A 15,712-nucleotide genomic window follows, 5' to 3' on the forward strand; every position below is an offset into this window, starting at 1 on the left:
CAACATGGCCCTGATTGCTATCTTTTGCTGTGCTGCTACCTGCTGGCCGTTTGTGTAATAACTACCATTTCTTCAACCGTTCTTTGCAGTTGTGAGGCTGCACCAAAGAATAAAAATTAATTATTTTTTTTAAAAAACATGTAAATACATTTTTGTGAGTGAAGGACAAAGTATTAGCCGGCATCGTGATCGGTTTGCTGCAGTCCGTATTTTCGTCATTTTCTGCCACATGGCCTTAAGGGTGATTCTATGAAAGATGATTTATAATTTGTGATCGAAACACCCAAACGTATTCGGACAGCTTGGATAGTTATAAAGAAGTAGATCCTCCATTTCGCACTGCAGCTTGTGCTTTTCAAGGTGAGTTACATTCAGTGCCCTTCGGCAGCTTTTTATAAAAACTCATTAATAAATAAATAAAGAAATAACAGTAATGGCCTTGGTTGTCTGGCATGTTTTAGTTCCTCTACAAATGAAGCTATAGCACGGAATGTGTTTACCCATATTGGTGCAGTGTTCAGAAAAGAAACATGACCTTTCTAAATGCGCGTTGAGTGGACACCAATGCGACTTTATCAGCGAATGTTTACCGAGCTTGGCCAATTTGAAGATTGGAACGTGTGCGACACAGGGGGTGAAAGATTCTGTCATTTTGTCGACCGTTCAGTGGCAACTGTATTCCAACAAATGCGGCAAAGGAACTTGCTTTCCTTTATAAAATGCATTTTATACTAATACAGAGAACTGGCATATCCTGGTTTCCATCTTGACACAAGCCTCGTTGCACTCGTTTGCGAATTTGGCTCATCTGGCAATTCTAATGAACTCATCACTTTGATTTGAGGTCCAGTTTCTTTTCTGGGGATGTTTGATGCTGGCATTGTTTGGTGCTCTTTGGTTTCATGGCAGGTCAGGGTGGCATGAGAATGACCTGGCAGGTGGGGTCAGGGGTCACGGGGTCGGGGCGACGCTCACGTACAGGAGTCGCGTTACACACGGGGAGACTGAAGACTGACCTTGTCATTCACAGTCGACAGATCAGAGCAGCCAAGCGTTACCTTGACTGGACGGGCAAATCTCTCAACGCAGCAGAGTCAGACCATCATCTTCTTCATCATCATCATCATCATCATCATCGATCTAAGGTTACTTGTCTGTAGGACGATTGAAATCATAGTTCACATTAAGGGGATGGTTAACTTTTTTATATTTATATATTTTATTTTATTTATTTTTTTCTGAATTACCTCATATCCAAATCCGGATGGTCCACGGTGCAAGGGATATGTTTTTCCTATTTATTTGGTTGCTTTGTTGTTGTTCCATCATGCCAAATTATTTACCTGTGAACAGTCAACAGGCGCACACACTCAGATTCATCGGGCTTCAGGATCCGACAGTTTAGCATGAAAGCAAAGGTGAAACTAAATCTGTAAATTGCAGAGCAGGGAAAGGGGGAGGTCGAGAGAGAGAGAGAGAGAGAGAGAGAGAGAGAGAGAGAGAGAGAGAGAGAGAGAGAGAGAGAGAGAGAGAGAGAGAGAGAGAGAGAGAGAGAGAGAGAGAGAGAGAGAGAAACAAGGGTGACAGGGATAGACAGAGCGCTGTTATCAGACCAAGTCCACGTGTAACTTCATCCCCCTGCTTGTGTTTCCTGATCAGGTCACCTGACCAAAACCTTGGCCTGTGATTGGATGATTGGCTCGAGCAGTCAGGTAATGGTGTAAGGTGAGTGTGTGGGAACAGGAGAGGGTGATAAACCTGTGTTTGTGCGCTGTATGTGTGTGCCAAGCGCGTTAAAAATACTTTTTTTCCACAGCAGCCATGCGACCCAAGTTTTATGCAAATTTCTCTAGCAAATACAAAATAAGTGGGAGGTTGAGAAGCAAAGTTTTGCAACAAGTGTAAAACAAACCATGAAATCGTACCAAATGTATCCTAACATCAATTTTTGACAGCATAATACAAAGGGTTAGGGTTGTATACAACATTTTTTTCAGACGACGAGTATATTTGACGAGTCACCGATACCAAGTACCGTACTTTTGATGCATTAAATTTCCCCACAAAACAATGGCAGATCGTTTTAAAGGCAAACCTACAGTATATAGTTGTTGTGTGTGGGAGGGATTTTCGGTCAGTGGGAAGGGATTTTCTGGGAACTGCACACCACATAACATTTCTTTCTCTTTCTCTCTCTCTCTCTCTCTCTCTCTCTCTCTCTTTCTCTCTTTTTCTCTTTTTCTTTCTCTCTCAGTTACTCACACTCTCACACACACACAAACACACAGAAGCCTGATTAATTGTACCTAATTAGCAATGCTAATGACCAGGTGTCTGAGAATCAGCCAGTTTCTTCTAGCGAGAGGGACTGAGAGGGGTTCGTGTGTGTGTGTGGGGGGGGGGGGGGGGGCTGAGCAAAGCCTCAAGAACTCAAAACGTTTTTTTAAACATAAAGAGTAAGAGTAACTTTAAAAACACTTGGGTCAAAAGTAACCCGATTATGGCTCAAAAATGGACCGATCCACTCTATGAGTCAATTTGACCCAACTTTCTGGGTTGTTTTATACAAAATGACCCAATTTTTTGACCCAATTAAAGGATCTGACCAATATGTATGAGTTGTTTTACACTAAAATACCCATTTCTTTACCCAAACTTGGGTTGAATTGACCCAAGTAGAGGATCGGTCCATTTTTGACCCATAGTTGGGGTTACTTTTGACCCAACTGTTTTTAGAGTGTACTGTCCACTTGATATTTATTTGTATTATTATTTATTTATGTATTTATGTATTTATGTATTTATGTATTTATGTATTTATGTATTTATGTATTTATGTATTTATTTTTTATTTTTTTTATTTTTTTTTTATTTATTTTTTTTACTTAAAATTGTGACCAACCCGCTACAAAAAAAACCCACCCCGGATCTATACTAACTGCCTACGTGCTGTATAGGTCTAATCTGTACGTATGAGTCTAGTTTATACAGTAGTCTGCTCGCAAGATGGGAGGAGCAAGATGGCCGCCCTGTCGCTTCAACGGCTTGCACCGGCGTGTATGTGCTATCGATTATCCAGCCATATATTCTTCTTTTTTTTTTTTTTAAGTCATGTTGGATCTTTGCTAATGGACTTGCATAAAACTAAGACAAGCTTCGGATTAAGGGATTTCAAATATTTGTTACACACGCTCACTTCCTGAGCCCGAGTCTCATGACAGACACATGAAAACAGAGCAGCCGTTGGCCCGTGTGTGTGTGTGACAATAATGAGCGAGATGCATCAGTGAGCTGTGTCATCCAAGGGCACTGTTGGGAATTTGGGAAGTGGATGATTTGGGCTCACACACCTCCTGCTGTTTCCAACAAATTCCTCCAGAGGTGGTCTTCTTTCACCCCTTCAACTCACAACAAAACAAGAACAATTCTAAAAGTACAAAAGCCGCTCGGATGGAATTCATCCAAACAGAACGGAAATGGGTAACATTTCCATCAACTGCATGATTCGTTTCTCTGCCTGTTTATGCACTTCAATTTTCGCTTCACTCCTGTAACTGATACGCTCAAAATATCAGTCACAATTCTGTGTATTATTTTAAATAAAAATTAAAAAATCAATATACCCCAAATTCCAAGACACTTTTATTGCCTTTTAGTGCTTGTTTGAGGGTCACGCTGCCTCCCTTTCCATCTTTGGTAATTGAAAAACATGGGTTGAAATCAGACCGCTGAAGAAGGACGTTGTCTCAAAAAGTTGTTGGTCTCCCGAGACATGCTGATGTCTCGCATGATGCGAAGCTGTCCAACAATCACAAGCATGACTGCAGGCGGAACTTTTTTCCTGAAAAAGTTTGATTGAATACCAGATTACGGGCGTTCACACTTGAATCATCTTCTCATATTTATTATTTCTTTATTTGTTTTAAAATAATGACTGATTGAAGGAACCTTGCGATAAACATCACGAATCGCGGTACATTAAGTTGAACTACTCGTTCTGTAAATCCTGGCGCTTAATTGTATATTAAACAATCACTGTAACTTCAGCATACATATATCCTTCATTAATGATATCTTTACTCGGTTGTCTTGCCCAATTAGTCTCATTTGAAAGCCTTGAACAAGAAAAAATAAATGTATAACCTTACATGAGATCTTCAAATAAAAACGTGAAAAGCAAGGCAAGGCAGCTTTATTTATAGAGCGTGTTTCGTGCACAAGGTAAGTCCCATTATTAAAAATGCAACATTTACAAACAAAACACTTTGACATTTCAAAGCAAAGCAAGGAAATAAAAAGTGCATGCTCAACCAACGCAAGAACAAGATTTTGGAAAGATTGAGTTGAAAAATTCTTCAAAAGGCCTTAATCATGAGTTTTTAATCTGGAATTGAAGAACACTTACACTTGAGGATGACGTAGTCTATTTGCATGCGGCATAGCAGCGAAATGCTGCTTCGCCGTGTTTGCTTTGAACTCCAACCTCCAGCAATTGATCCGAGTCTGCAGACCTCAGAGCCTTCAATTAGCATGTTTTCGCGTATTCAGGATCAGCAGCAGAATTTTAGGGTTTGTTCACACCTGCACTATTTAATTTTTGACTTCTATACTCGTCAATGGCAGTGAACGAGTTAAAAAGGCTTTTTAGCAATATTTTTTGCCCACCAAATTTGAAGAGCATTTAGTGTTAATTCTTTCTCCATTTAATGTTATGAGGATTTCTTCCATATTTTTTGATCCACTGCACGCTCTCTTCCTCTTTTCTAATAAATTAATTATTTGCATAATTTAAAATGAAAAAAATGACCCCGATATTTTGGCATGAACAAATATTCATAATGTCATACGCAAACATTTCTTAAATGCGCCACGTTTATCCTGACCATCCGCTGTCATGCTAAACGATAATTAACAGTTAATTCATGACTAACGCGATCATTTTTTTGTGATTAATGAGTTCATGCTTTAACTTTGACAGCACGAGCACACAAACCAACCGCGGTGCGGCTCAAACAACTGGACCGAAACTTTCAGCCTCACATAGACCGTATTCGACAAGGTTGGATGTTATTGGATTCAGACGTAAACAATGAACTCCGGTGCTGGTTCACATTCACTGCGTTCGAAGGAAGCTACGGTCTGATTTAATTTGGCAAGGATGCGGCTGGACCGGCGGCCACGTCGGCGCGAGCCAGGGATCACACATGCTGCTTAAAAGGATTAATTGGAAAAGGTATTCATTTCATTCAGGCCATGTGAACAGTAACAGACGGTATAGCAGCAGACCGCAATCTTGGCTCGCACGCGCGTCTGTGGAAAATGGCGTGAGATTCGGTACCACAAGTATCAGCAATTCACTAAGTGGTCCGGTTGGAGTGACAGAATGACTAAATGGTCCAAAACGGACAAACAAAGATCCATATGCCAACGCTGTGCATATGCCAGCTCCCTCTCGCTCGCAGCGGGCCAAGTCAAATCTTGTTGCTAGGTTTTACATGCTGGCAAGAATCCAAGCTACTCATGCATTGAAGTGCCCTGTTGGACTCTCTCTCACACACACACACACACACACACACACACACATCATATTTATCATTCGAAGCAAAAAGCAACCATTGACGCTCAAGCCAGAGTGAACATTTTCAAGACCGGAAAAAGGGAGAAGGGCAGGCAGAGAGGGATGGAGTCAAATTTCAAATGGTCTTGGCTGTCACAAGTTACAAAACTGAACAGAACAGCAAACCAGACTATAATGTGATTATCAATTAGGAGAAACAGTTCATGTGAAATGTGTAACGTACCCTTTTTGAGGATTTAACGTCCATAAAATAAGTGTTGGAAGAGCGCAAATGCAAGCAATCGCGACTTGAGAACGTTATTTAAATGTTCAAACTATCAACAGCAGAATAGAGAAATGTCCTCAGTAGTTATTTTAGAGATTCGTATAAGAGGAAGTCACCCTCGCTAAAGATGAGTCAACTAAAATACTGGTTAAATAAAATAAACTTAAAACCAACTTCTTTGGTAGCTAATTCACTAAAAGAATGTACATTTACACACATTAACAGAAGACACTTTAAAGTAAAGAAATAAAAGTAGCTTTAAAAAATGACTCAAAGACTGGACTATGAAATTAATCAAAGGCAGGGGCGAAATTAAACGTTTTTAACCTGGATTTAGAAGCATTTACACTCATCGCTGATTTCCTTTTCTGTTGGAAGTTTATTCATGTGCATGCATCATAACAGCTAAATGCTACTTCACCATGTTTGCTTTGATGTCTGGGCAGTTAATATATAGAAAATGGATGGATGGATAGTTTTGCATGATGATGGAATGTCCGGTTTTCAATCGTTATACTTGAAATGACAAGGTCCCCATTGCCAATTGTGATTTTTTGTTTACACTCAGCTGACCTTAACTCATTCACTGCCATTAATTCATAAAAAAAAAAAGAATATTAAAAATTAGGGGCAACAGGCGATTACATTTTTTAGCGTAATTAATCGCATGACTTCACTAGTTAACTCACGATTAATCACAAATTGTATGTCTGTTCTAAATGTACAATAAAAAAGTCTAGGTTTTCATACTCTTGTTAACAAAAGTGGAAAAAAATGTTGAACTAATAGAAATAGTTTAAAAAAAAAAAGATTTTTTTTACGTTTATAGCCATCCGTGAATGGCAGTGAATGAATAATAAAAAATAAAAAAAAGATTATTAAAAATTCGGGGCATCAGGCGAAATTTTTTGTCGGAATTAACCGCATGACTTCACTAGTTAACTCACGATTAATCAAACCTTTTATATCTGTTTAAATGAACAGTAAAAAAAAAAAAATCTTGTTTTTTATACTCTTGTTAACAAAAGTGGGGGAAAAGCTAAACTAATAGAAATAGTTCAAATGAATTTTGGACGTTTATAGCCGTCAATGGCAGTGAATGGGTTAATATGAGGAATGTGTAAAATATCACATTTTTGAATGTTTGTAAGTATTTGCGAAAGTTTAATATCCATCCATTTTCTATAGCAAGACTTCCTTAGGGTTGTGGGTGAGCTGGAGCCTAGCCCAGCTGATTTTTGGGTGAGAGGCAGGGTACCTCCTCGACTGGCTGATCGGAGGGCACACATAGACACGCTAGCACTGCTCCTCACTTTCATAATTGTACAACCTTCCGTTATCCTAATTGTGGAGGGCGGGAGGAAAATGGAGCACCTTGAGAAAAATCCAAGCAAACACAGGGAGAACATGCTAACTCCACACAGAAAGGTCAAAGTTGAAATGTGTCCAATGATTTATTCCAAAAATAACAAGATTCAGCACAAAATATGACTTTTGTTATTGTGTCCAATAAAATTGTATATATCAAGCGCTCCCTATCTTGTATATATTTTGTCTAAATTCCTGGGAAAATGACATTGATCTTCCTGATAGAATAACCCTTAAGAGCTATTTTAGTTATCCTTAATAGAACTTGGACATATGCCACACCTGGTTGAGGTCAAAGCTCTCAACATGTCGGTTAAGGCCCTTTAAATCCATTAGCTCAATCTTACCCTTGACTGTAAGACATCAGAGTCAACATTGACTTCTATGCAACTCGACTCAACTCAATTGGGGTTTTACGTACAATAGACCGAACACAAATACTCTAAACAAGCTAATATTGACTCAATACGAAGCCATTGATACGCGTATAGGGCACACACATGTGTGTGTGTGTGTCAGCGTGCGTGTGTGCGCCTGTGTGTGCGCGCTCGCTTCCAGTTTGGGCTGGGATTAGCATCATTACAAAGAGGCAGCAGCTGCTTCAAACAGCAAGTAAACATGGAGAGAGTGCACGTTTCCAGTGTATTTGTGTGTACATTAGGCCAGGTGTTAATAGCAATCGCTGGGTTGAGGAGTGACGTCATTTTTTTTTTTTAAACACACACACAAGCAAGCAAAAATTAACCTTCATGGATCAGGTTGGTGTGGGGACAACAGTGATCTAAAAATTGAGACACATTTTATTTTATCAAGGCTTTTCACAGAAACGTAGGCGGCTCTGTTTTCATGACCAACAAAACTGACATAAGTAGTGATGCTTGCATCCGTTGCTCTGAATCTGGACGACGTAGTGCTGATTGGTGGGTGGATACTCCCATCTAGTGGTGATTTAGTATATTTAAAAAAAATATATATTTATATATATATATATATATATATATATGCTAAATGTAATGTACTTGTACTTGGATTTGGCGTTCAGTAACAAACTATTCGATATCAAAACACTGATCATCTCAAAAGACATAATAATAATAATAATAATAATGTTCTCCATTACATCCCTAATTGTAACATTTAATTATCTTCTTTTTAACTCAAATTAAAAATAAAGCTAAACAATATGTTGCCTCTAAAATAAATACATAATTACATTAAGAAAAATATATAAAAATTTAAAATAAAATAAGTAATGAGCCTGACTTTGTTATTTTACTCTTAGAACATTTACCACAAAAAAAATGGATGTCCTTTAAATAAGTTCCCTTTTTTTTTTTTTTAAGAAAATTAAGTTTTCTTTTTTTCCCCCAGTTGAAGTGCATACATACCATTTTATTGACAGGCTTATAAAATGACATACTTTTATACACTATTATTGTAATAATAACTAAATCAGTTGCTGTTGAGAATTCTTAGATTTCACACTTTTCGCTGCAGTCTAAAAACAATTTAAACTTCATTTAAATAATACGAATAGTCGTGAAGAAAAAAAGTTACATGAAGAGCTGAGGCCATTTAATTAATTAGACTTTTGTCAAATAGGCCACACACCAACACGCACACGCCTCTAGATAGGCACTTTTCAAAAGCCCCCGTTTCCTTTTCTTTCCTGCTTGGTCTGTTATGATTAACTGTTGGGGGCGGTGGGGAGGGGTGGGGGGGGCGTGGGGGGTGGCATGCTGCCTCTTTAGAGAACAAGATATGGGGACTGTGGTGATGAAAAACGTACACGAGGCAGAGGAAGGTAAGACAGATGTTTGGTCTGGACCTTATAGAGGTAACGGCTAAACATGCTGGTCTTTCTGTCTCTCAACACACGCATTTGATTCTGGAAGCAACAAGAGAGACACGGACGCCCCCAACTAAATAATTTGGACACTCAATGACCTCAAAGACTCTGCGCCATTTTGTTGTAAGCTGGTGGGGGGAAATGATGATGATGATGATGATGATGATGATGATGATGGCATGACCTCAGATGACATTTTTAATCATGAATAATGTAAGCTAAATTATCTTTACCGTAGTTCATATACAGAAACACATTCTCTCTCTCTCTCTCTCTCTCTCTCACACACACGTGCATACACACACCCGAAGTAGCAACAGTGGTCATATCAGTTGGAACTCCAGTGAACGAAGATAAGAGAAGTTGTGAAACGAACTGAGCAAATCTTTACACTTCAGCTCATATCTAAGCTGTTAGATGATAACGTCTGCCTGTCGCACACTCGCAATTTCAGAGCGCGTTGGTGGTCTTTCTTTTCCCCCCCCCTCCTCGCCCTCACTTGTAGATTAACCAACTGACTGACTGGTATGTAAAGCTCAATTCCGAGACATTAGTCAGACTGTAGCTGAGAGTTAATCTTCACTCCCCGCCAATCTTGACTTTTAGGTTTGAAGATCAATATGAGATCAACATCTTAGCGTTTGCTTATTTCCACGTCTTGACATGAGGATCTGATCCACAATTTAGAAGATAACACATTTTGTTTTGTCCAATAAATAGCTCTGGATGTTTACACTCAATTTAAGATTTTTGAATAGTTATACTATTCTGAAGTGCAAACAACGTGAAAACCAGAGAGGTGTCTACTAGGAACCCTCCAAAGTTAGCTTAGCGCTAGCTTGCTAGTACGACAGACACAACATGAATGAATTTAAAACTTTACCAAAAGCATAACAAAACAAAACAAAAATAAATACATCCTAGGTTCTGTCCACTGACTTATATATATGAATGGACTAACAATCTCGCTTACCCACCATAGAGAGAAGGGAAGCTACCGGCGGCCATCTTACGTTGCCACTCGCTAACTAACTGCCTAACTAGAATACAATGATTTCTCCGCAGTGTTTTCATGTTATTTTCTGTCTCTATGGCAAAAAATGCTACCATGTATGGCATACGGTTTTACCAATAAGTCTGGGGGAAAGAAATTCCATCGCTAAAAATATGGTTTTAAATTTTCTCTTATAGGGTATATCTTTGATTGCTACTCAAAGATTTGCCTGCATCATGTTGTCAGAACTATCAACAACCAGATGAAAGCAAAGCACATTAGGTAAAAAAATTCACTTCGAAATGTACACAAACATAACCTCTGAGGATCCTAGTGTAAAAAAAATGCACTTATAACAGTGTTTTCATTAAAAATAAAATATAATAAATAACAGTGACAACGTAAAATGGCTGCCTTGGTAAAAACGCTTTGGACAACATGTGTGAAACACTATTTAAGAGCACTCCATTAATGATCAAATTTGATTTTTATTGTGTGTTTTTTTTTTTAACCATGGCGTGTTTTGTTTTTTGCCGAAAGTGCAATGATTTAACTATACAGATTTGCGAATGCGGATTTTGAGTGTAAATCCAAACTATAGTATCCGGATTGGGAAATCACCAATTTCAAAGCCGAGAGAAAATGTCAGATCAGCTATTTAGAAAAATATTTGCCGTAAACATTTCATCTGTCAATTTAAACGAAGATGCAACCAAACAACATCGACGAGAAGACAATCTCCAGACTTAAATCAAGCACACATTTGACCTGCTACCGCTAAAGACTACACATCGTAACTGGAATTCACGAGATCCCAAACACTCCGGAGGATAAACGTAACTTCAACACAAGACAAGCCATATTAACTAGCACCTCTGTGACTGTGCGGCTGCAGGTGTGCATTACGCGTGTGTGGATGTGTGTGTGTTGGGAGTGGCGAACATTCTCTCCTGGTGCTGGAGCAGAACAAACAGGGATTAGAGCCACACCAGCATGCAGGTAGAAACAACTCCCCGTTCCTCGACGAGGACACACAAACAGCCAGCTGCTGTGGCTTACATGATGTCAGGGCCATTAAAGTCATGTAGCAAGAGTGGGGAGACACACAGATGAAAGGCTTGTCATTGCAACTATTAGAGGACTTATAATCGCTGATGGACTGACAGGTTTAGCGCCTCGGGGCATGGAGGCTGCCGAGGCACACGGTAGAAGATATTTGACGCCACGCTCTAGAATGAAGCCAATGAATTGGTTTTCTATGATGACTCAGAGTGATTGTCCAACGCTGTAGTCGTATTTAGGAATGAAATACCACTCTGTCTTCCTGTGCCTTGTTTAAATCCACCAAAATCTCATGACACCACCTGCGTCACAAGTTAGACCTGCTTTTTGCGAGTCTAAAATATATCAATCCGATGCATTGTTATTTTTTATTATTAAAATAGAGTCTACTTTTTGTCACCAAATAGGCAGGCTCGGGGATGCTAGACTAGACTTGCCCCGGCACCAAAATGAAGATACACCAGTTTTTACGTTGAACGCATAAGCTAGGGGTGGGTTTTAAAAAATAATAATAATAATAATCGACATCTAATTGATTTTCCTTTTTGTAGCCCAATATCGATTCATAAAACCATAAATTGATCATTTTAATATGTCCTTTTTTTCGTAAGTTCATTAGAAAATAGAATTATAAAGGCCTAAATGTTTTTGAGGCATAACTTAGATCATTTTGATTTAACTAAGACAAGTCACAATATTTTAAAATTATATTTACAATTATTGAATTACAACTATGAAAATGGTATTTTCACGTCATCCTTGCTGATGTCAATGTTTGTGTAGCACTTAAATAATGGTAACGTGTTTTTTAAAATAAAGTCAATCATGATTTATTTATTTTTGACCAGTTACTGCTTGCGCATAATTTAATTTGGGATTTAATGTTTGTGAAGTTTTTATCATGTCCTTAATATTTAAGAAGAATTGATGTTAACATAAACATATGTGTTTTTAATCGATGTCGGATTGAATTGAGTTTAAGTGAATCAAATTTATCTAAGAAAAAAAATTGAAATTGAATCAAATTGAACTCTTGTGAATCAAAATCAAATCGATTCAGGAAATTAGTATCGACCCGACGCTCTCATATACACTTCACCTTCCATCTTCAAATCTTGTGCAGACTTTGTGGGTTCAACTAAAGGTTTTCTAGATAACATTGGCACACATATTTGCAGTTGTACGTGCAAAACTGTCAGGTTATCATATCACACAAGCAGCTAATTCTGTAGAAAACGACTTCTACCATCACCTACTTAAACCATGAACCGAGATGTCCATCTGCTAAGATGAACCCGTGTCTAACATGTCTGAACACATAGAAACACACACTCACGAGTTAAAAGCAGCTGCTTTTACGTCTCTCCCGAGCTGAGGAGATGTGGCGAGGATAGGGGGCCCAAAAAGCCAAGGTCACTGGGACCGAGCGTTACTATGACAACAGCAAACACACACACATGATATTAACCAGACACATGTTGTGATACTCACAGTTGCCATAGTAACTTGATAAAGACACATTTCTTCTTACTCTTAAATGGAAGGTAGTTTTACAATATTCATGGCTTTTCAGTTTACTTTAATCAGTCTTACTAAAAAAAAAATGGCCACTTCTTCATTTGGTGTTTGTTGCTAACCGTAGGTGGATATTTCGTGAGCATTCCATTAGTAAAGCTCCTGAAGCTCAAAGAAACAAGTCAGCGCGAGGTAGCGGGGTGTGCCCGTGATTGCATGGAAAATGATTGACGCCTTGTTGGTCACACCTTCTGTATCTGATTGGTTGATATTCCTCAGCCTCTGTGATTTCTTAAAGATCGAATTAGATGTGCAAGATGGGGCCAGAGAGGATTTCCCCCCCACAGATCATTTTAGTTTTCTTTTTTTTTGTTGAAAGTTACACAAAATTCCCTTTTTTTAATTAAAAAATTGTACACATCCATCCATTTTGAAAATCAAAAGCAGACCTTGAGAAAATTCCACATTGTACAATTAACTCATTCGCTATAGACGTCAAAATTAATTTGAACTATTTCTATTAGTTTAACATTTTTTTTCACTTTTGTTAACAGGGGTATGAAAACCTAGTGTTTTTTTTATATTGTATTAGAACAGATATAACATTTTGTGATTAATCGTGAGTTAACTAGTGAAGTCATGTGATTAATTATGATTAAAAATAGTACTTGCCTGACGCCCCTAATTTTTAATAATCTTTTCTTTAAAAAAAAAAAAAAAAATTATAAAAAAAAATCTGTTCTAAATGTACAAAAAAAATCTAGGTTTTCATACTCTTGTTGACAAAAATGGAAAAAACTAAACTAATAGAAATAGTTCAAATGAATTTTTGACGTCTATTGCTGTAAATGGCAGTGAATGAGTTAACATAACATAACATTTTAAATATTTTTTTAATCAAATTAAAACAAATAATGAGAATGACTATTATTTTATTATCAAGAGAGACTATTTTACATAGTTTGCATCACCGCTGTGATGCGCTCAAATAAATATAAATAAATATCTCATTTGATTAACAAAACAAGCACGGCAAGAGCAACCCAAGTTGTAATTCCGCATATTGACCTGAAGAGGGAGACCAACACCAGACATCCCGTTTCTATCTCAGCCCACATCTGTAGACAGATCTATTGCCAAAACAAAATGGACATCATTTTGAGATCATTTAGAGGCAAAGCCCAACGAGTTTTTTTTCTTCCCCCACTGAGGCTAATGACCAATTGGCATTTGGCCCACCATCCAGTCTGGAAGCCACCCCATTCATTTTCTAAATTGCTCTGAGGCCGGAGCACTATTTCAGCTCTGCTCCTCGGAGCCTCGTTCCCCACAGAGAGATAGATGTTAATTCTAATGCAGGCAGACATGAATATACACACATACAAAATGGAATCCAAAGCCGGAGCAAGCAACCATTACGGAGAGACAGGAAGTCTGCACAGAGATGGAGAACTTGTCCTAAGCCTATTAATACTAATAAGGTTAGTTGGCGGTAATGATTGAAAGCCACTTAGTGCTGGGGTATACAAAGAGGATCAGCCAAGGCACCGTTAAACAGGCCTGAGGGATTAACTCTGTCCAATACTGTACGCGCTGACCAAGACGGAGGCAGAGCAAGGAAACTTTATTGATACAGCGTATCAAATACAGAAGGCGTCTAAAGCACAACAGCTAAAAGTCAAAGCATCAACAAACAGAACTCAAGACATTTGCAGAGCAAAGAGAAGAAAAGTGGCATATCAATAAAAGAACGTACATTGACAACATAAGCACATCTGCAATCTTTAAAGACATTTAAAAAGCAAAGGAAAGAAATCAAATGTAGCTTTCTGAAATTGTTTTTTTTTAAATGCTTTCAAAGACCTTCATCGATGGTTGAAAAAGCAACGTTTTTTAACTGGATTTAAAATCATTTATACTTGGAGCACATTTCACTTCCGATGACAACTTATTCCATCTAGGTGCAGCATAACAGCTAAATGCTGCTTCACCATGTTTGTCACATTCATTTTACTTCAGCTTCGGTACATAAAAGCAAAAAATTTAACCCAATCTGTTGGGTCACCAGGCGTTACCCGGTGACTGATTTAGGAAAACAACCCAGCATTTATTTATTTTGTGTGTGTGTGTGTAGCAATTTTACGTAATTTTTACAATTGTGTTTAATTTTACGTCAACGCAATGTCATGATTAATTCTGTGTGGTGACAGCGCTTAGCAAGCACTTGCAAAATGACAGAATAGTTTAGAATACAAGACTGGGAACGCAGCCAGGCATCATTTGGGAACCTTGCCATCCATTTCTTTTGACGGGCATCATGGGCACGAGCCGCACCACTTTTCATTGCGATCGACTCAGACGTGCACGCGCTTGAAGCACGCAGCATTATGAGTCGACTGCGGTTACAAACACTTGTCACGGCAGACCATATATGTCCATTTTATCACGTCAAACTCACAGATGTCGATGCCGTGGTGGTTTACGGAGTTACATAAATCAGTGTAAGAGAGATTACCGCGGCAGTCACATGGGAGCAATTGCTGATCTTAGGGCTCGCATACAAACACAGACAGATCGAGGATTAAGCACAGGATTTGCGCAGTCAATCTGTCCTGTAAAGATGGTGTTTCCGCATCTGCTCGGCATATACTTTAGTGGAGAAAAACACAATGTAGTTGGAACTTGGTTGAGCTGAAGAGTGAATGTTGGAAGTACTGTTGCACAGTCAGTAATTTAGTTAGCCCACTGAAAGCCCTGTCCATTGACTTCATCCTGGAAATAGGAATTGTAATTTAACAAAATTGCGTAGAACGCGCTCATTCTGATTCAAGAATTGCATCCCAGCATGACTGAGTGTTTTTAATCTTGAAATGGAATGGTACAAAAGGTAGAAGTATTATTCTTACAATCAAAACAAAGTTGATATTTCTGCCTGGCATGTTTCATTCTCTATCATACTGAAGAAATTTCTACCTCATTCCTTCTTTTTTTTTTAGTTCTCATTTTAACTCATTCACTGCCAATGACGGCTATAAACGTCAAAAATTCATTTGAACTATTTCTATTAGTTTAACATTTTTT

General features: G+C 38.3%; 1 long non-coding RNA gene across 1 annotated transcript in view; it reads right to left on the reverse strand.

Annotated features, from left to right (window-relative positions):
- The window catches only part of LOC147166358 (uncharacterized), a 66,364-nt gene that overhangs the window by 18,561 nt on the left and 32,091 nt on the right, over positions 1-15,712 (reverse strand). The window contains exons 6-7 of the long non-coding RNA XR_015096469.1: positions 1,248-1,343; positions 1,059-1,154 (exon numbers count right to left, since the gene is read on the reverse strand). This is a non-coding gene — a long non-coding RNA (uncharacterized LOC147166358). The remainder of the gene's footprint in view (positions 1-1,058; positions 1,155-1,247; positions 1,344-15,712) is intronic.

Source organism: Leptonotus elevatus, chromosome 11 (assembly GCF_054856555.1).
Source record: "Leptonotus elevatus isolate MCC_2025b chromosome 11, RoL_Lele_1.0, whole genome shotgun sequence".
NCBI classification, from domain to species: Eukaryota; Metazoa; Chordata; class Actinopteri; order Syngnathiformes; family Syngnathidae; genus Leptonotus; species Leptonotus elevatus.